The sequence below is a fragment of the Periophthalmus magnuspinnatus genome, chromosome 5 (genome assembly GCF_009829125.3).
Source record: "Periophthalmus magnuspinnatus isolate fPerMag1 chromosome 5, fPerMag1.2.pri, whole genome shotgun sequence".
Taxonomy (NCBI): Eukaryota; Metazoa; Chordata; class Actinopteri; order Gobiiformes; family Gobiidae; genus Periophthalmus; species Periophthalmus magnuspinnatus.
In genome coordinates this window covers 33,771,679-33,793,379 of record NC_047130.1, presented here as the reverse complement: position 1 = coordinate 33,793,379, position 21,701 = coordinate 33,771,679, and the positions used below count along the sequence as shown (strand labels likewise).

General features: G+C 41.4%; 1 protein-coding gene across 1 annotated transcript in view; it reads left to right on the top strand.

Annotated features, from left to right (window-relative positions):
• The first annotated feature begins 2,045 nt into the window (after positions 1 to 2,045).
• Positions 2,046 to 21,701, top strand: part of tafa3a (TAFA chemokine like family member 3a) — a 154,433-nt gene continuing 134,777 nt past the window's right edge. Inside the window, exon 1 of the mRNA XM_033966628.2 lies at positions 2,046 to 2,158. The gene's annotated coding sequence lies outside the window, so the exon portion shown is untranslated. The remainder of the gene's footprint in view (positions 2,159 to 21,701) is intronic.

Here is a 21,701-nt window from a genome sequence, read left to right as displayed (position 1 = left end):
ATTTTGGGCGTTACAAAAATAAAATGAATTGAATTGAACAAGTTTTTCTCTCATATGAAAGAACAATATATTATTTTTTCATCCGTTGTCCAGGGACAACGGATGAAAAATAGCCTTTTGGCTAATTCTGGTGCATTTGCAGCAATGCTATTAATGTACACTGTCTCTGTCAAATAAACCAATAAATAAATTATTTTGTAGTGTAGATTTTGAAACTTGGTGCTTAAAAAGTCTGATAATAGACTTACCCAAGGTACAAATGATCAAATCCAAACATTCATGAGGTACAACATTGTGCCATCTTGATTTTTAGTAAAACTGATGACAGTCTTGCTCAGGTAGCCTTTTTATTTCAAACCATCAAACAGTGGAATCAGCTTCCAGACTGTCTAAAATTGTCTATAGATTTAAATAATATTACGAGAAATTTGAAAAAGTACATTTTAGATAAGCAAACATGTCCACACCAGTCTAATTAATTTGTATCACTCTAAAAACCTGCACATATTTGATTTTTTAAATTGGTTTGGACTGTAAGAAACATCATGTATAGGGCATGGGGATATGTATTGTATTTTACTGCTGATGTTAATGATGAACTGTTTGTCTTATCATGTAATTGTAATGAAATGTGTGTTTTAATGTGTGTTCACCTGCTCATGGACTGAAGATGGAAAATAGCAGTAGCTAAATCTGGTACAAATCATCTCTTCTTTTGTTACATTAATGAATTTGAACATGGTCCCTGACAAATAAATAAATAAAGAAAGAAAGAAAGAAAGAAAGAAAGAAAGTCAATCTCTATTTGAGCTTGTTTGTGGCAGTACAGCTATTTTAATAGAGCCAAGCAGCAAAGTAAAGTATCTTCATTCAAAGACTTACGGGGATATGTTCACTATTGTAAAAGTATCTGCTGCACAATGGCAGTGTGTTGACGCATTCATTTCTTTTCTGAAAGGTGATGATTATAGCTGTGAATAGTGTATAGATCTTTAAACCCTAAACTAGAGGTGTTGGCTTGCCAAGTGCCAGCCAGGCAACATTATGCAACTATGCTTGACAATAATGATCATGGAAATATCTTGAAAGGTAAAAAAAAAAAAAAAAAAAAGTCGGATTTAACTAAGCAAATATGAGCCTTCTCCAGTTGGTCAGGTCCAGGTTCAGCAACAGTATGTGCTCAAAGAATGAGGTCAGCTGACTACCTGAATATACTGAATGACCAGGTTATTCCATCAATTGATTTTTTTCTTCCCTGATGACACAGGCATATTACAAAGATGATCATGCCAGGATTCATCGGGCTCAAACTGTGAAAGAGTGGTTCAGGGAGCATGAGACATCATTTTCACACATGGATTGGCCACAACAGAATCCAGACCTTAACCCCATTGAGAACATTTAGGATGTGCTGGAGAAGGCTTTGCGCAGCAGTCAGACTGTACCATCATCCATAAGATCTTGGTGAAAAAATTATGCAACACTGTGTGCCGTGATCAAACCAAAAGGCAGTCTAATCAAATATATATATCATATATATCAATATTATATTTGTGACCTTTTGTTGTTTTTTTTGGTGGCGACGTTTTTTTTTTTTTGACCAGGCAGTATAGAAATTATTTGGTTGTTGAAAGAAATCTTTGCTTCTGATGTAGAGTTTCCCGCCTCCACTGAGGGTCGCCAAAGCCACGTTCAGTGCCGCTCTCCCGCGTTGTCTGTCATCACACCGGTGCTCTCGCATCCCTCCTTGCATCTCTCGGACATCTCAAATCAGTTTCTATAACTGCACGAAGACGCTACTGAAAAATATAAGGAGCCGGCGAGGAGGAGCAGGAGGCGCACCATGCTCCAGCCTACCAACTATGACTGAGTGACAGCTGCGTTGAGCAGCTGCGGCGGTGTGGCGCATGGACCAGTAACTTTATAGACTTTCTCCCAGTCCAAGTAAACAGCTGCCGCGTAAAAGAAATCTGTGACTCGTGGATTGAGCTCTGACTCGCGTCCTGTGTTTTAGGTTAAATGTGTTGTGGTGGAGGACGTCTTGGATCGACATGGAAATGGCATTTATCTAAAGAAGACTCGTGTTTAGTGTCGTTGACAATGGAGAATAAATGAAGGGGGAAATTTCCCGGGATTAATTAATATCACACAGCGACAGGTAAGACAGGCATCTTTACACAGCACATACTTCTTTATTGTTATATTTATTTTCAGGACTGCAGGAATGTAGCCTGGGATTCAGTGTTTATAGATATAATAACAGTCAAGCGTCAGATGGCTACTACTATAACAGTGATTCTTTGCTGACTTCTGTGATGGAGCACGTTTGTATACAGAATATCACTGTCTTATAAAAAGGGCTTCTATAAGCGTTTTTGATCATTTTTATAGACTGCTAAAATATTCAGACGGGAGTGGTGCTTTTAGCCTAGTCCTAACTGAACAGTTTCAGTTACTGTAAGTGTGTGTGAATATTTTCAATGACAATTTGAGATGGATGGAAGTTAATAGCCCAAAATATGTGTCTCTTGATGTTTATAGTAAGATCTGCTACTTGTTATTTTAACCAAATCCATCTTATCTTGCCTAACTCTTGATTACTATATGTAGGATATCACTGTCTAGTTTTTCCAATTCCTAACTCCTTCCCTTCCTTGCCCAGCTTTGGCCTTGCCCCTCCCTCTGTTGTTTTCCCTTCATCCTCTTGACAAGTATTGTGCAGTCAGCAGTTTTTTTTCTCCCCTCAATTAGTGCTATCATTGCATTTCATCCTGTGGAATACCGGGATAGTAATAACCTTACACTCCTATGGCGGCTGATACAATTCTGCTGTGATTAATTGAAGTGCCTTCAGAAAGTCAGTGGATGCGTAGATCTTCCCTTCCACACTGGCTGACAGGCAACCCATTATATTGTTTTATAGATCACCATCAGTAGCCCTTGAAGCTACCTGCGGCCCACTGTTGTTCTGAAGGCTTTTATTGTGCCATGTTATTGGTCGCTGTTGCTGACAGAGCAAAGACCACTGTGAGATTACTGGAGATGGGATCCCAGTGACAGTTGCACTGTATTTGAGATTTAGCAAGTTTCATTGGGGACTTTAAAAAAGACCTCCTTTCATCAATACTTGCGGAATTAGTTTTGTGGTCCAAAGGCTTACTGAAAAAGTAACATCTGTACCTGTCCACATTCTGCTCTCATAACTCTGGTCTGAAAGGGGCTGCAGTGCATGAAAGCCTGAACATGTTATTTTGCAGTTTCAGCAGTATTCAACAAAAGCCTGAAGAAGGCATGACACTGAGTCATAAGCATCAGCCACCAGGTTATTCTAGAGGAACAGAGAAGTGTGGATAAGAACCTTGTCTTGACTTTTAAGGAGCCACCCCCAGACTGTATTTGTGTTCTCAGTCTGCGTCTGCTCTCTCTGTCAGATCAATAGGGCATAATATAATAGTCTGGTTGCTGTTTGTAGGCATGAGACAAAACAAAAGATGTGCCTGCGTTTTACACTGTGAGGCTTTGCACAGCCTGTGTTACTTAAAGGCTGAACATTGCCTGTTGAGAATGCACAGCTTTAAGAAGCTACAGGAGCCTGACATTTCTGCATCACTCGACTGTGGCAAGACAAATATGTCAGTTTATATAAGATATGTACAACCCATTAGCTTGTCACTGTGAAGAACACTGCCACACCACAGCCTAACCGTGAAATCCTAGGTACATTGCATAATTTTAGAAATTCTATATTCATCAGCAGCTCTGCAGATTTGCCTTAGTAGAACAATATAAAGTCAACCATCTATCTCTTTCATGATTACACACAATTTCAGCACCACAAGCCTGCTGCTCAGCAGTGTTCTTTAGCTAATGTGTTTCGAGTGCACAGTTTGTTCCACCTCCGAACAGCTCCAGTGGCTTGAAAAAATCCATTGGTATTTAAAGAAAAATCCAACCTTTTTCTAGCACTGCCTTGTGATTCATGTCATATGTTTTAGGCTGGTAGTAATGGATGTAGAGACAATAATTGTTTCCTGCAGACAATGTTACTTGCCCCTTCTGATCCTGTGTTTTTGCTTTATAATAGATTGTGCTCTGAGGCTCAGCTGCATCTTTTATTTACCTAGATTCTTCTGTGTGCTTGTTTGTGTCAGTAAATGCCAGGACAAACCCCTTCAGTTCTCAGAACAAACAGGTGACATTATAATAAACTGATGCTCACAAACCCAATGGTACAGCTACAGGGTTATCTTAAATCTACCTGTTGTAGTGTTCAACGCATAAAGGTGTGATTTCCATTGGATTACCTTTGACTCTTTAATAATCCCTGCCTGGTGTGTGCCCTGAACAGTAGTGATGGACAGAGTTTTGAAATCAACTCTTTCTATGGAGCTGATCAGGCTTCTCTCTAACTGTTTCTTACACTCAGCATATAGTCTATATTTGGCACCTTTCACTCTACAGGTTGTGCTAATGCAGTGAGTTCTCATTCCCTCCTCATCCAGGAGAGCAGAAAGCACCTCACTTGTACTGAAACCCTGAACTGCTAGCCCACAGAACCGGTTGGGGGATTGGAGATTTTGAGAAGCCCACTTCTAAACCCAATTTTCCTCTGGGAGTCAGGAGCTCTCGTCTTTTGTTGGCAGCTTTTTTTTTCTGTCCTTTCTCTCTATTCTCATGCCTTAGGGTCCTTTTGCAGTGTGTGTTTTTCCCACCCGTTCCTTTCTGGTGTTGCTGTCAAGCCCCACCTCGTGCCTATAATCATTAGACTGTAATTTGGATAGAAAATTGCAATTATGCTGTATAGAAATGAGCCTGTTATTTCTTATGCTTGTTATTTCAGCCTAATTCCCCTGTGGTATGGCGAACATGATTGGAGCCTCGCCTTTTCTGCTGCTTATCAGCTACCATGAGCTTGGATTTTTTGACCCTACATGAATGCCAAACAATAACAGAAATGAGAGCTCTTAACAAGTGAGCGCTGCCATAACATTTTTGTGCAAATTTCCTTGATCTGATTAACTAGCTGGAAATAAGGAATCTGGTAGAATTAACTTAAGGGCAGCCACAGTCCATGCTTTGCTTTCATGACACTTCACTGTCAGTCAAAAGATGGTAATGCATTTCAGTTTGCATTCATAAAACAATGTGTTGCAGGAAGGCGTACATGTCCGTTTGTAATTCACAAGTTTTGCCTCAATTCACACAGGGAACATTTTAATCTGTTTTATAATATTACTGACACATGGTGAATTGCATTTTTTATTTGTTTGGCAACCATGCCTCACACTTTTCAGTGCATATATTGATCAGACCTTTTTTGGGGCAATCGTTTTCCATTCATTTTCACATAGACAGCTCAATTAGAAGTAAACAATTTTGATCTACTCGGCCTTTATAGAGGTGCATACACATCCTCACCACGGCACGCTGTGACTAATTTCTCCTGGGCTTTGGACTTCAGTGTGAGAGAGAGGGTGAGAAGGAGAAAATGAAACAGCAGCAGCTCCAAGGAAGCCGCCTACGTTAAAAGTCTCTGATATCACCTTCATCTGATCGCAGACTGGCCGTGTTTCGGTTCTGCCTGACTGTTTAGCCCGTGAGCATTGCGTGTAAGCTCTTTGAGGCTGCAGCACTTTTTGATCACTGTTTACTCCACTCCTTCACATATTGGAGACAAATCATGAGCAGGGAGCGTGCCGCTGCTCTCATCTGGGGAGAGGAATAGGAATCTAACTGAGCGGTTTGTTCCACCAAATTGATCCGATTTCACTGGATTCTGCAGAATTTCATGGCTGCCAGTCAGTGGAGCTTTGTTTATTAGTCATTAGGGGTTTATGGTTATAAATAAAGCAGGCTTTATCTTGTAGGATAATGACGATAGAGCTGAAAAAAATGTTTGATTCTTGTATTGGTTTGATATTTCTATCTAATATTTTCTTAAATGCTAATGTTTAAAAACAATCACTGTGAACTTTATCTTGATTTGAAGGCATAAATAGCATTTTTTTTTTTCCAAAGCCCTAGAATATAACCAAACTCACAAGAGCATCTCTTGTTTGAGGACAAGGAATTGACAGAGTTCATTTTAATGCCTGGAGTGGTATTTTATCTACTAATTCTTTCGAAAATGTAGAAAATTTTGCCCCAAATCCAAACATACAATAAAGCTTTACTTGGCAAAAAGTAGGAACAAAAATGTCAAAATGTGAACGTATCCATTCTTGTGTTAGATTCCTTTTCGCCGTGACTTTTTTTTTGTTAAATAAATAAAATAAAATTATATATATATATATATATATATATATATATATATATTATATATATATATTTTTTTTTTCAGGTATCACACAGTTTTTACTGCGCTGGCCAGAATGTGTTAACAGTGATATGACAGCAGTGACTATATTATTTTCTCTCAAAATAATCTCTTTAACACCACTTCCAGCCTGTAATTCAGTTAAACATTGAAAACAGTCATGCTTAATTATTCAGGTCCCCAGCTGTCTGTGGCCGTGCCCTGCTCCTGTGTGGCACCCTGCAGCCAAGTGTCTCGGGATAGATGTGCTCCCAGCTGCTCATTAATTGATGCTTCGTTTGACAACAGAGGTCTAATGCACTCGCCTTTCCGCCGGCCAGGCCACCATGTCGGCTCTACCCCATCACACTCGCAGGGTGAAAGGGTCGTGTGAAGGAAGTGTGATGGCATGACGCTGTGCTAAAAAGGCTCAAAGTGCTTCTTCACTTCTAAGTGCAGTGATGGTGTGAGATGGAGAGGTGAATGAGGAAGAAAAACTGTGACCTAACCACTGACTTCAGAAGACTTTTTGTGGATGTGAAATAATGCAGTGTAATTAATCAAATTTGAAATGAGTCATGGAATAATTGATTGCAATTGTTGTTAATTAATGATAGTACACCAATGGATGTGTATGGTGCCACATGTTTCAGCCCAAAAAATGTCTACAAGTGGGCTAAATTGTTTAAAGAAGGACGGAGCAGTGTTGAGGATGAAGGCAGGCCTGGGAGGCCTACAGAAGTGAGCTCTCCTGAGGTCATCGAACCATACACAGTTGACATTCTCCCATGAATTTTAATGGATTTGCACCCTTCAGCAACCAAAAACTTGATAACTGACTGCTGTTCAATCCTGGAGCATGCTTCTTGGTTGGCCATCTTTGTTAATTGCCAAAACTCTCAAAGTTGTTTTTTTAATCTACAAAAGAAATTAAATCCATGTGAAAAACAAGTAAAACAAACAAACAAAAAACAGTAAGATTCTAACTGTATTAAAAGACCTTATACGGAAAAATTCACCTTCAATGACCCTCGTATGTATGTATATATACACACACACACAGCCCTGGATAAAGCAGAAGATGATGAATGGTGATAGTAAGGATGACACATCACAATTTTCTTAGAGACAGATCACAATTTCGATTATATCACAATTCATGTTTTCTATGTATCTGTTATACAGTTTCTAAGCTATCCGCTGTTTCTGAAAGTTCATTCTTCACTGTGATTGGTCATATCCACTGAACATATCCACTGGAGGCTGAACAAGAGGAGGAGAGGGTGGTGGAAAGAGTCTGTTTTAGACCATAGAGTATGCTGTTACAGGGATGAGATCACAATTCGATTTTTATTGCCATATGTGAGTTTTGCATTGTCAGTGTTCACAAAACATAGTAGCCATAAATTGTGATTCCATACAGTATATGTAATATGATAATTGTTTGCCATACAGCTCATCGCTAATTTGAGTGATTTTTTTGTAGTTGGAAAGTATTTGAAATCTAATCATGAGGTCATCTTGTGTAGAACTTTGTAGACCTTTTTAACCCTTACATCAAAGCATTCCTTCCAGGGATTCATTTTTTAATTGCTAATGCCTGACGTTAATGAGTATAGAAAATAAAATTATCTTGACACTTAAGTGCATTTCTTAAAATACAAAGCCTGCAGTACTAGGCCTGTCATGATCACTTGAGTGCCAGTCTGACCACTGTATTAGAACTCTGTAAGAAATTAATCCAGGAAATATAGAGGCAATTATTTTGTCCTCCACTTTAGCTGAGTAGTGGCTAAGCAAGCCAAGAAGAAAAAACAGAATTAAGGAGAAAATAAATATGTATGTATAGAGCACGTGGGTAATTTGAAATCTTATATACAGTGGCAATACAGCTGTTATTAATGAAGACAGTGCAGTTATAGATTTCCCTGATTCTGTAACCATATTATGTGCATTTAGCAGAGATTTTTTTTTTTCATAGTTTGGCCAGGGGTGCAACTTATATTCACGCAACTTATATGTGGAATTATTAAATTATATAATTTCTTCGTTGTCACACGGACAACTGCGTGAGGGCACTCTAGGCTTATTTATATCCCTTCATGTGTAAGACCATAAAGGTGATTTTTTATTTGGAACCAAGGGTGAAACTTTCAGTTTGGTCTGGAGGGGTGGAGAGGTGCGGGGGTTGACTTTTTAGAACTATCCTTTGAAGAGAGCTGTAACAATACCTCATCATAAATTCAAAACCATGGTTTTATGATGAGCCTATCATTATACTACTATTTCCCCGCTGGAGCTTCACGTGAGCTCCAACGGTTTCGCTTTTGTTTTCTCCTTATGGCGATTAATAACAAAGACAGCGTAAAAAATATTGGGATGCTCCAAACGCAATTTCATTGTTTTTCTGTGACAATGACTATAAATAAATAAATACCAAATACCAATACCAAAGCATGCATGCGCAAAGCACATGCTTTTGTTTTGATAACTTTAAGATTTTACTCTGTAGTTTCCTGAGCAAATGAGGATGAGGATTATGGCGCATTACACGGAGTCATTTGGCTGCACCTTTACACACACTTCACTCATACTACATCACATTACACTTTTACCAGGACGTTTTTGTTGGCGGAGATTGATTCATATTGTGTTTCGTTTCAACTTTAGAGCAGACACTGCAGACTGTGACTGAATGTGGATATTATTAAGCCCAACACTTGACTATGAGACCCTGTAAAACTCCCGCACTGGAGACATTATTTCTTCAACTCTTCTGTTACCAGTAAGAAAAACATTGCCCGATTGGCACTTGGTGCAGATGTTAAAATCCAATGTCTACAACGTGAGTGGTGCCATTTCTTGGTGCTGGGCGCAGTTGTAACTTGTATTGTGAACTGTACTGCTGTTCATTCAGTTGGCAGGATTTGATCAGATATTGTACCTAGCAAGTGTAAACTCATTGTTTCCCACCTAAGTGTTTAGTTTATCATAAGTTTAGTTAAAGATCATGAAAACTACTTCCTGTTTTCCAGTTAATAATAATAATAATAATACATTTTATTTATAACACACTTTACATTTGAACAACAAATCTCAAAGTGCTACAGTGCAAAAAAGACATTAAAAACAGAAGACAATTAAAATTTCAGTTCAGTTCAGCCTTTTACCCTAATATAAAGTCTTACCTGACAGAGCACTATTTAAGAAACAAACGAAAAGTGAAATATAAAGTTTTCACTTCACTGGTTTGTTTACTAGCAGGCCAAAGTGGTATGTATATTTTCCAAGCGTTCATGTGCAGTTTTGTGTGTATATGTAATATAAGCCAGAGCTTATGTTATATTTGATGCTGGTACTAAGATGCTACTGTAGTATACAACAGTGAAATTAACTCTTGTGTCTCTTGTGTTTGGGGACAAGCCGGCATATGTTATGTTAGCGTAGCCTATCTGATTAACTGTTGATATCCTACGTAAACATACCAGACAGTTTGTTGTCTATGTGTTATGTTAGCGTGCTGTACTGCTATTCAGCCCATTGTTCTCTATGTTATTGTTGTTATTATAACAACTTGCATTTAAAGATAAAATGTCTGTCCTTGGTCTGGAATTTTGTAAAATAAATTCCCCCCCAATAATAATAAATCTAAAAAAATAATAATAATAAATCTAAAAAAGTTTAAAATTTCTGAAGTTACTGCTCAGCACACATTTGTATTTTACAATGACTCTGAAGACTCATATACTGCACCTACCGCACTTGTGAGCTCCTTAACTCCATTCTGTAGCCTCATGTGTGCAATGAAAACAATACCACAAAACATCTCTAAAGTTCTTCTCAGAAGGAGTTTAGAAACCTTAGCAATACAAAACTAAACTAAACAAAAATATCCAAAGCAATAATGATTTACTTAATAATTAATAACAGTTGCGTAAGATCACAATTTGTATAAAAGCATCATTCCCACTAGCAAGGTTGTGCTAAACAAAAGTATTTTACATTCAGCCATTTTCATGTGTAGTAATTGTTTTCCAAAACCTCAGTATTTTATCAACTCTCAAGAACCAATGTAATGCTGTTAATCACACACATTATTCAATTCAGATGTATCTAAATCTTTATGACGATCATAGCTTGACCATTGGACCTGTTTTCATGTGAAAAGAGGTGTGCAGAGATCAGCTGTGAGCCATCAGCGCAGGGCCATGGGGAGGGCTAATGCACAACTTCTATGTAAAGATGCACAGCTGTTATCTATGTATTAGCATTTGGAGAGAAATCAGAGTTCATAATCCTTCAGATAATTAAAAAGGTCACTTTTCTGCTTCTATGGCCTATTATCTGAAAATGAGGTCTATGAGAAGTGTGAAAGACAGAGGGGAGAGCCAGTTGATAGCTTGACTGTTAACAGTTTGCAGAGCCTCCACTGAATTAATGGTGTGAGGCATGACAGACAGTGATTTTGCATTAAGATACCGAATATCTTGCCCTGAAGCCTCCCCGAGCACCGATGGGACTACAGAGCCGGACATGAATTTGGACATTTGCATTTCTCTAGGGCTGTGGGAGTGGGAGTGCTAGAGTGAATGTGCAGAAGACTGGCTTTCAGATGGGCCACATCTTTCCAATAGCATGTTCTCTGACAACACTGTAAGCTTCTGACAGAGCATTATCCCCACTGCTGTGAAGAGAAGAATAAATCTCTACTGAAAAGAAGGAAAATGAAACGGTTCTGGCTCACTGCTAATGAACTGTGATATGCTATAGAAGGTGTCTTTTCCATCTGTTCACACCAAAGAACTGAATGCTCGCTAATGCTGCCAGCCTATATGTCTTTTTCTTATCCTGGGTGTAGCCACTTCAATAAAAGATGACCTGCTAGGCAAATCCACAGGGGTAGATAAAACATATTTTGGTTGGATAATTCAATCAAAACTTTTGGATGTTCAGAACTGCTGGAATTTTCTGAAAGTGGGAGCAGGGGAATCCGGCAAAATCTTCTGATCTTCTGGTTACAATTTTTAATTTACAGTTAGTATACTGCCTCATGACTCATGAGTTTGTGTTTGAGCAGAATTAAACAGAAGAGTACAAAGTCACAATATCTGAAATTTAGGAGATTGTGCCAGGGTGTGATTACCACTAAATTAAAGTTGGTAGTTTGGTAGCATGCGGCAATTTATTATGTACATTATTTATGCACATATATTTACAGTATGATCCAACGCTGATTGTTTAAACAGTGTATTTATTTTTAGAAAATATAATGACATATTGACTGTTGGTGTGTGTAAGTCAACAAAATATGACTCATAGGCAAAGAACATTAAAAAAGTAAAATGCCAAAATATCCTGTCTAGCTGCAATTAAATGTTAGGGAGAAGATATGTGTTTTTAGTCTAAACTGCATTAAAGACTCGTAGTATCTGACAGGCAGAGGGAGGCTGTTCCTTAGTACCTGCATTATTTATCTTTGACCTCACTATTTCACTGCTTCCACTCTACTTACCTTGCAGTTTTGAGTAACATGTGCACACTGATATGTTGTCAAGATCACTAATGCTACAAATAGCTATTAGAAAGAATGCTGTAACAGTGATCTATGGAAGGCAGGCTGATGTCATCAAAGTAGGTTGCAGGGAAAAGTAAAGCTGTGTTGGCCTTCAAATTTGTAGTTTATTGTGCAGTATTTCTGTTATAGCTGTTTTGACTGCTAATGTAATATGACATAGTCTCTGTTATCTTTGGGTAAAATTGTCTATGACAGGCCACAAAGGATCCTTGGGGAAATAAATAAATAAATGTATGTATGTGTCTGTCTATATGTATCCAGGGTAGCAAGCTCTTAAAATAAAAAAGGGGTATTTTCAATATTGTTCAGACAAAGTAAAACTATTAAAAAAAAAACGTGTTGTGTCCATATGATGATTACTGCCCTGTGTGGGCAGCCGTTGGCCACAACGATGAGTGCTCTGCTAGCTAGATTCCTCTGAAGGGGTGGAACCCCCATCCCGTCAGACACACCTATTTTATCACAGTGAAGCAGAGTTCATTAAAATAGCTGCCCCTATGTGACTCTTCAGGCAGAGGGGACCTGTCTCGCTAAACAAATGGGGTCAAAGCAGCGACCTCGCCACAGTTATCATCCACTACATCTATAAAAGCTGTAGTTAGTCAGACATCTGTTGATCATGTTGTTTACACCAATGATTGTTATAAAATCTGTCATTACACAGTATAAACCACAGTTCTTGATCTTGAAAAGTGTATACTGTGTTTTCCTGACTACATTGGTCTCTCACTATATCATGGTTCACCTTTCTCAGTCTCGCTGTTTTGCAGACTTTTTATTTTTATTTTTTACAGCGTATGAACGCACATTGTATTCTGTGTCCTGATTGGCTAAGGGACTGTAGACCATTGTCAATCAATCTCCTCCGTGTCGTGTCTCCTGCACAGTATAGAATGTGTTCAGCCAAATACATCATATATACATCATATTAAATCTAACTGTAACCTGCCACAGCCTCAAGAGACTGATGAAAACAATATATTAGGGTTACATAAATGTTCGATGGCAGTGTGACTCTGAAGTACAGAATCAGAATCAGAAGACTTTTATTGCCATCGTCTGTGAACACAGTTCACAAACTAGGAACTTACTGCGGTGATAAAGTGCAACATAAAAACACACTGAATAAATATAAATACAAATAAGGGCATGCACAGAGTTAAAAAAGATATGCTTAAAAATAAAATAAAATACTTAGAGGTAGAAAATATATACAACAGCAGCATCAGAACAACAGTGCAAACATGACTTATTAAAGTGACTGGTATTATAAAGTGTCCAGTTTAGTACAGATATTATACACTCACCTGAAGGATTATTAGGAACAGCATACTAATATGGTGTTTGACCCCCTTTCGCCTTCAGAACTGCCTTGATTCTATGTGGCATTGATTCAACAAGGTGCTGAAAGCATTCTTTAGAAATGTTGGCCCATATTGATAGGAGCATCTTGCAGTTGATGGAGATTTGTGGGATGCACATCCAGGGCACGAAGCTCCCGTTCCACCACATCCCAAAGATGCTCTATTGGGTTGAGATCTGGTGACTGTGGGGGCCATTGTAGTACAGTGAACTCATTGTCATGTTCAAGAAACCAATTTAAATGAGCTTTATGACATGGTGCATTATCCTGCTGGAAGTAGCCATCAGAGGATGGGTACATGGTGGTCATGAAGGGATGGACACGGTCAGAAACAATGTTCAGGTAGCCCGTGGCATTTAAACGATGCCCAATTGGCACTAAGGGACCTAAAGTGTGCCAAGAAAACATCCCCCACACCATTACACCACCACCACCAGCCTGCACAGTGGTAACAAGGCAAGATGGATCCATGTTCTCATTCTGTCTACGCCAAATTTTGACTCTACCATTTGAAAGTCTCAACAGAAATCGAGACTCATCAGACCAGGCAACATTTTTCCAGTCTTCAACTGTCCAATTTTGGTGAGCTTGTGCAAATTGTAGCCTCTTTTTACTATTTGTAGTGGAGATGAGTGGTACCCGGTGGGGTCTTGCTGCTGTTGTAGCCCATCTGCCTCAAGGTTGTGCATGTTGTGGCTTCACAAATGCTTTGCTGCATTCCTCGGTTGTAACGAGTGGTTATTTCAGTCAACGTTGCTCTTCTATCAGCTTGAATCACTCAGCCCATTCTCCTCTGACCTCTAGGATCAACAAGGCATTTTCGCCCACAGGACTGCCGCATACTGGATGTTTTTCCCTTTTCACACCATTCTTTGTAAACCCTAGAAATGGTTGTGCGTGAAAATCCCAGTAACTGAGCAGATTGTGAAATACTCAGACCAGCCCTTCTGGCACCAACAACCATGCCACGCTCAAAAATGCTTAAATCACCTTTCTTTCCCATTCTGACATTCATTGTCTTGACCAGAACCACACCCCTAAATGCATCGAAGCAACTGCCATGTTATTGGTTGATTAGATAATTGCATTAAGGAGAAATTGAACAGGTGTTCCTAATAATCCTTTAGGTGAGTGTAAAGTGTTCATGAGACAAACGGCAGAGGGGAAGAAACTATTCTTATGATGAGAGGTTCTGGTCCCAATGGACCATAGCCTCCTGCCAGAGGGAAGTGGCTCAAATAGTCCATGTCCAGGGTCAGAAGTGTCAGCTGCTATACGGCCTGCTCGCCCCCGAGTCCTGGAGACGTACTGGTCCTGTAGAGATGGAAGGCTGCAGCCAATCACCTTATCAGCAGAGCGCACAATTTGCTGCACTGTCTGTCCCTGGCAGTGGCCCCAGCGAACCACACAGTGATGGAGGAGGTGAGGATGGACTCAATGATGGCCATGTAGAACCGCACCATCATCTGGACTGGCAACTTAGCTTTTCTCAGCTGCCACAGAAAGAACATCCTCTACTGGGGTTTCTTGATGAGGGAGCTGATGGTTGGCTCCCACTTGAGATAATGAGTGATATAGGTGCCCAGGAAGCGGAAGGAGTCCACAGTGGTGATGGGGGAGTCAGTCAGGGCAAGGAGAGGCAGGGGGGCTGTGACTTTCCTGAAGTCCACGATCATCTCCACTGTCTTCTGAGTGTTAAGCTCCAGGTTGTTGCTGCTGCTAGGTTCCCGGGTAGTCCAGATGCTCGAGGATGAAGTGAATGGCCAGGTAAATACCTACAGACCCATTGGCTCTGAAGGGGGGGGACCTGGGGTGGTGCAGGACCAGGCGCTCAAATGACTTCATGACTACGGACGTCAGTGCCACAAGTCTGTAGTGATTAAGTCCAGTGATCCTGGGCTTCTTGGGAATGGGAACAATGGTGGACAGCTTGAAGCGGGCTGGGACGTGACATGACTCCAGGTGTTAAAGATGTCCGTGAAGACAGGAGCCAGTTCCTCAGCACAGTGTCTAAGGGTGGAAGGAGAGACACCGTCTGGGCCCGGGGCCTTACGGGGGTTTTGCTTCCTGAAAAGCTTAGTCACGTCCTTCTCCAAAACTGTGAGGGCAGTAGGGGAGGAGGAGGGGTCCGAGGTGGGTTTGGCTGTAATGTCCATGATAGTGAGGAAGGTGGGGGAGGGGTGTGAGACCTCAAACCTCGCATTAAAGCTATTTAACTTTTCTGCTAATTGTTTGTTGTCCACAGCGGGAGGGGCTTTGGGCCTGTAGTTGGCGATTTGATGAGGTGAACCATGACGTGATCAGAGAATCTTAGAGCAGCTTGGGGCACGGCTCTGTAGGCTCCACTGACCATTGTGTAACAATGATCCACGCAGCCCGGGATATGCTTGTTGAGCCATGTCTCCATGAAGCACAAGACACAAGAGGAAGAAAAGTCCTTGTTTCTCCTCATTAGCAGCACCAGTTCGTCCGTCTTGTTGCTGAGTAAGCAAACGTTAGAGAGGAAAATCGCATGTAAGGGCGTGCGAGTGCCGCGTCTCCGAAGGCGCACCAAGGCCCCTGCTTCCTCATCTTCGACATCTCACTATTTTGGCCAAAAAGTTAACTAAATCTACTGCAGGCACTAAAAAAATTGGCAGTAAATCAGCAGGAGTCGTTGTTCTGATGTTTAAGAGCTCTTCACGGGACATACACGCAAAAACAAAAAACACACAGCACAAGAAGTCACCAGGGCGACCATACATGGCACCATCTTGGATCCATCCAAGATGGCGTACTGTGTGTTTGTAAGTACTGTATCTTTGCAAGTTTTCTCCCTGACAAAACCCACAATGTTGATGAAACTACACCGACAAATTTCAGATACACTTTGGACTTAAGTGTTTCTCTGCACGGAGAGGCGGCAGTGTGGATACCGCTGGAGCAGAGGCACTTGAGCAACAACTTTAAAGCAATCATCGAGGAAGGGGGATATATTATACGAAGGTTTGAACTATGAGTGTTTGAACAACAGAAAAATGGGAGAATATGTTGATGCCTGTCTGAGAAACGTGTATAAAGTGTGTGGTGAAGCATTTTACAGCCTTAAAACATATATAATAATTGTAAAAATACAGCTACATCGCGGATTTCGCTTATATTGGGCTACTTTTAGAATGTAACCCCTACAATAAACTTCAAATAAACTAAAGACTTCACATTAGTGTAAAAGGCTGAACCGGAAAACAGGAAGTAGTTTTTGTGACCTTTAACTAAACATTTACAATTTTGTTCCAAATGAAAAAAATATCACCTTTATGGTCTTATAAATGAAGGAGAAATAAATAAGGGGAAATTAAACATGAAATATATAAAAGAAAACGAGCCAAGTAAATTTTCTTACAGGTATTACAAATACGTCCATCTAGTGGTCAAACAAGTGAACTGTAACTGTAAATGTATAATCAACCGTTACATAACACATATTTATTCAGCTACATGAAGCATTGACAACAAACTGAATACGTGTCTGGTATGTTAACGTAAGATATTAACAGTTAATCAGATAACTAAAGCATAAAAAAAAAAAAAAAAGCTAACAGGCTTACACTTGATCTCACTCCAAATCACAAAATCCATTGAATTCTTCATCCTCGATGTCACTTCTGAACAATTCTGCCTACTCTGGAAGTAGATGAAGTGCCACTTCCACGTGGCCTCACACAGTTGTCAGTGTGACAATAACGAAGATGTGAAATTATATATTTTAATAATTTCACATATAAGTCACATCTGAGTATGGGTCGCACCCCCAACCAAACTATGAAAATTCAGTACATACCAGGTGTTGTAAAATAAATTGTAGTAGCCTGAGAGTTGAAAAGAAGAGGTATGACACTGGAGTTCTAACACAGGAGAAGTTTATTTACCAAGATCAGTGCAGGATGCGGCATCCAGAGACATGAACCCTTAATACATTGTGATAGTGTTGTCCATTCCATTCTAGTACAGTGCAGTCTGGCTATGCTTTTGTTGCATATGACACAGGCTAAGATAACAGGGACTGAGCTGGCCATGAGAGTCCACTTTTCTCGAACACACTTTCGCATTTCTCTGTTATTACATTTTAATAATTGGGATTATAATCGCCTTTACAGCACCAGACTGCCTCATGTTTCCAGTTTCAATACAATGTTTGGATGTTAGTTCTGATGTTTGCCCACAAGGAGGCCCTCTGTCATAGCAATGATTAGTTTCTGTGCCTATTCTGAATTGGGGATCATCACACTGTCAGTCACCGTCATGGCTAGAGGGCAGGCAGTGGATCTGAGTCTCAGTGACGGCGCACATTTATATCGTCCAGTCAAGAAGGTGAAGTCCGATATGTGGAATTATTATGGATTTAAAAGACCAACAAGATGAGCCATCAATATGTAGAGCAGAGGTGCCCAAACTTTTGTTATTGAGGGCCACATCTCAAAACATATGTAAAGTGGAGGGCCATAGACCAGTGATCAATACAGTGCGGTGCTTTATACACAGCTTTGACAGAGCCACTGTTTATTAATAAGGCCTGAAACACGTTCATTTGAGGTTTGTATCACACTGCAATGTGATGTTTGAGGTTACAGTGGTAGAAATAGTTTAATTTGCTGTTAAAAGTACTGTTTATAATCAATTGGGCTGGTTCAGCAGGAGGCCTGAGGGCCAATAAAAACTGATCTGAGGGCCACATTTGGCCCCCGGGCCATAGTTTGGACACCCCTGTTGTAGAGCCAGCTGGAAAAAAGTTGCAGCTCCTTACACGCGTATTTGACAACCACCCTGCATTGTTTGACAAACTTGAGCCAAAAATATCCATTGTAAGTAACATACAATGTGAAATAAACTATTGAATGTAGTTTGTGTTAGTTGGATTTGCATGAATAATGGTACATGTTTGTTGACTTTTCAGCTAGAGATAGTGCAGCATCTTGCACAGCTGATTGTACAGCTTGCTAGCAGTGGTGCATGGTTTTACTACAACCATGAATAAATCTGAATACCTATAACATCCTAGGACCTGGTGATCTGGCGTGTGGACAACACATTTTGCGTTGTCTAGGCCACAATACAATTTTTTTCTCTACAAGGTCCTGGTATCCACATATGAGGGCATTATACTGCTACTATACTACTACTGTTTTAATAATTATCATGATAATATCATTAATTGCTATTATTTTGGTCACAGTAATTGTGAGTCTAAATTTTAATGTCATCTACCCATGAGATAAGTGAGAATTTCCCCATTGAAAATAATGAAATGAATAATGAAAAAAAACATGACAAAATTAAAGCCACAAGCAGCATCGAATGGCTATCATGGGCCACGCTTTGCACTCGGCCGACCTGGCACTCCCTAAGGGTGGTGCTAACATGCCACATGTCTCTGTTTTATTGCGGCTTTGGGCTGTACATGTCACTAAACTATCTATCCATCCATCCATTTTCTTCCGCTTATCTGGGCCCGGGTCGCGGGGGTAGCAGTCTAAGCAGGGACACTCAGATCTATGTCTCACTGGCAGCAGGTGAATATGGACCAGTGGATTCACTCTGCCACTGCATCCAACAGATCAGTGTGTGGATGCAAAACAACTTTCTTCTGCTAAACTCAGACAAGACTGAAGTCATCATCTTTGGCCCACAGAAACATAGAAAAAGTGTCAGCAGTCACCTCCAGTCTCTTTCTCTAAAACCTTCAACTCAGGCTAGAAATCTAGGGGTAATAATGGACTCAGACTTGAACTGTAACAGCCACATCAAATGAATAACATCTGCAGCTTTTTACCACCTAAAGAACATTGCAAAAATCAAAGGTATACTGTCAAAGCCAGACTTAGAGAGACTTATCCATGCATTTGTCTCCAGTAGGTTAGACTACTGTAATGGCCTGCTCACTGGCCTCTCCAAACGAGCCTTAACACAGCTGCAGTACATCCAGAACACTGCTGCTCGGGTCCTGACTAGAACTAGGAAGTACGAGCACATAAGTCCTGTGCTCAGGTCTCTGCACTGGCTTTCTGTAGCTCAAAGAATAGACTTTAAAGCAGCTCTGCTTGTGTATAAGTCTCTCCATGGCCTAGGTCCAAAGTACATCTCCGACATGTTAGTGCCATATGAACCATCTCACACACTGAGGACTTCAGGAACAGGCCTCCTGCTGGTGCCCAGAGTCAGGACTAAACATGGGGAATCAGCATTTAAGTTTTATGCAGCTAAAACCTGGAACAGTCTTCCTGAAGATGTGAGACAGGCCTCTACTTTGACAATGTTTAAATCCAGACTCAAAACGGTTCTGTTCAGCTGTTCATACGACTGAAAGGTTTTCATTCTGCACTCTTCTCTTTTAATGGTAAATTTATGATAATTATTTGTGATTATTTATGTTTTGATTTGTGTGATTTGAATGTCTTTCTTATTCTGTAAAGCACTTTGAATTACCTTGTGTACGAATTGTGCTATACAAATAACCTTGCCTTGCCAGGGACTCCCAGACTTCCCTTACCCCAGACACGTCCTCCAGCTCCTCCGGTGCGACCCCAAGGCGTTCCCAGGCCAGCCGGGAGACATAGTCCCTCCAGCATGTCCTGTGTCTTCCTCAGGCCTCCTCCTGGTGGGACATGCCCAGAACACCTCCCTAGGGAGACATCCAGGAGACATCCGAACAGTTCCCGAGCCACCTCAGCTGGCTCCTCTCGATGTGTAGGAGCAGCGGCTCTACTCCAAGCTCCTCTCGTGTGACTGAGCTTCTCACTCTATCTCTAAGGGGAAACTCATTTTGGCTGCTTGTATCTGCGATCTTGTCCTTTCGGTCACTACACAGAGCTCATGACCATAGGTGAGGGTATGAATGTAGATTGACCAGTAAATCGATTGCCTTCCGGCTCAGCTCCTTCTTCACCACAACAGACCGATACAGCGACTGCATCACTGCAGATGCTGCCCCGATCCGCCTGTCAATCTCACGGTCCATCCTTCCCAGGGTATCCTGGAACAAGACCCTGGGATACTTGAACTCCTCCACTTGAGGCAAAGGCTCTCCACCCACCCGGAGAGAACAAGCCACTTTTTTCTGATCGGGAACCATGGCCTCGGATTTGGAGGAGCTGATTCTCATCTCAGCCACTTCACACTCGGCTGCAAACTGCCCCAGTGCCTGCTGCAGGTCCTGGCTCAAAGAAGCCATCGGAACAACATCGTCTGCAAACAGACGATATCCTGTGGTTCCCAAACCAGACCCCCTCCGGCCCCTGCCTGTGCCTAGAAATTCTGTCCATAAATATAATGAACAGAACCAGTGACAAAGAGCAGCCCTGGCGGAGTCCAACATGCACTGGGAACAGGTCTGACTTACTACCGGCAATGCAAACACAGCTCTCCCAGAGCACCCCCCAAGGACACCACAAGGGACACGGTTGAATGCCTTCTCCAGGTCCACAAAACACATGTGGATTGGTTGGGCAAACTCTCATGAACCCTTGAGGATCTGATGGAGAGTATAGAGCTGGTCCAGCATTCCACAACTGGGACGAAAACCACACTGCTCCTCCTGAATCTGGGGTTCGACTGTAGGTCGGATTCTCCTCTCCAGTACCCTGGAATAGACCTTACTGGGAAGGCTCAGGAGTGTGATTCCCCTGTACTGGAACACACCCTCCGGTCCCCATTCTTATACAGAGGGACCACCCTGTCACTAAACTAAGTCCACACAAATTGGAAGCAGTAATGCACAAAGTTGTCGTAACGCAGGCGGATTGGACCAAGAGATGCAGGACTCGGGGAAAGGTTTACAGTGTTTATTTACAATAAGTGATAAAAAGTACAATAATGAGGGTAGATCTAGCGATGAGCGGTGGGCGAGGTGCAGGCCAGGGTCCAGGGGCGGAACTTGGAGTGCAGAGAAGACGATGGTGCGGGCAGTACCGGAGCAGGGAGCAGAGTGTGAGCCAGGGTCTGGGGTTGTGGAGTGCAGGGACGTAGACAAGGCGCGCAGAGCCAGAACGAGGAGCAGGGTGCGAGGCAGGGTCCAGTGACGTGGAGTGCAGAGACAAGACAAGACAGATTGTACCAGGGCTGGGAAGCAGGGTCGGAATAGAGCCTGGAGCGAGGGAGCTGGGACGGTCCAGGGAGCAGGATCTGGAGGGTAGCACAAAATACCATAAGCAAGGCAACACCGCGCAAAAATACAAAAAGCAAGGACAAGCAATGTAATCATGTTGACATGTGGCACCGAGTGTCTGGTCCTGGCTCCTCTTATCCCAGGCAGGTGGCGTTGATTTTGCCGATGAGTTCCAGGTGCGCGCAGGAGGAGCAAGGAGCACCGCCCAGCTCCGGCTCAGGCAGGTGAGGGAGGGGAAGGAGCAAGACAGGAGGCAAAACAGGGAGCAAGAAAAACATGGATCATGACAAAAATGCAATAACATGGATTTGTGAGGCATTGCCATGGC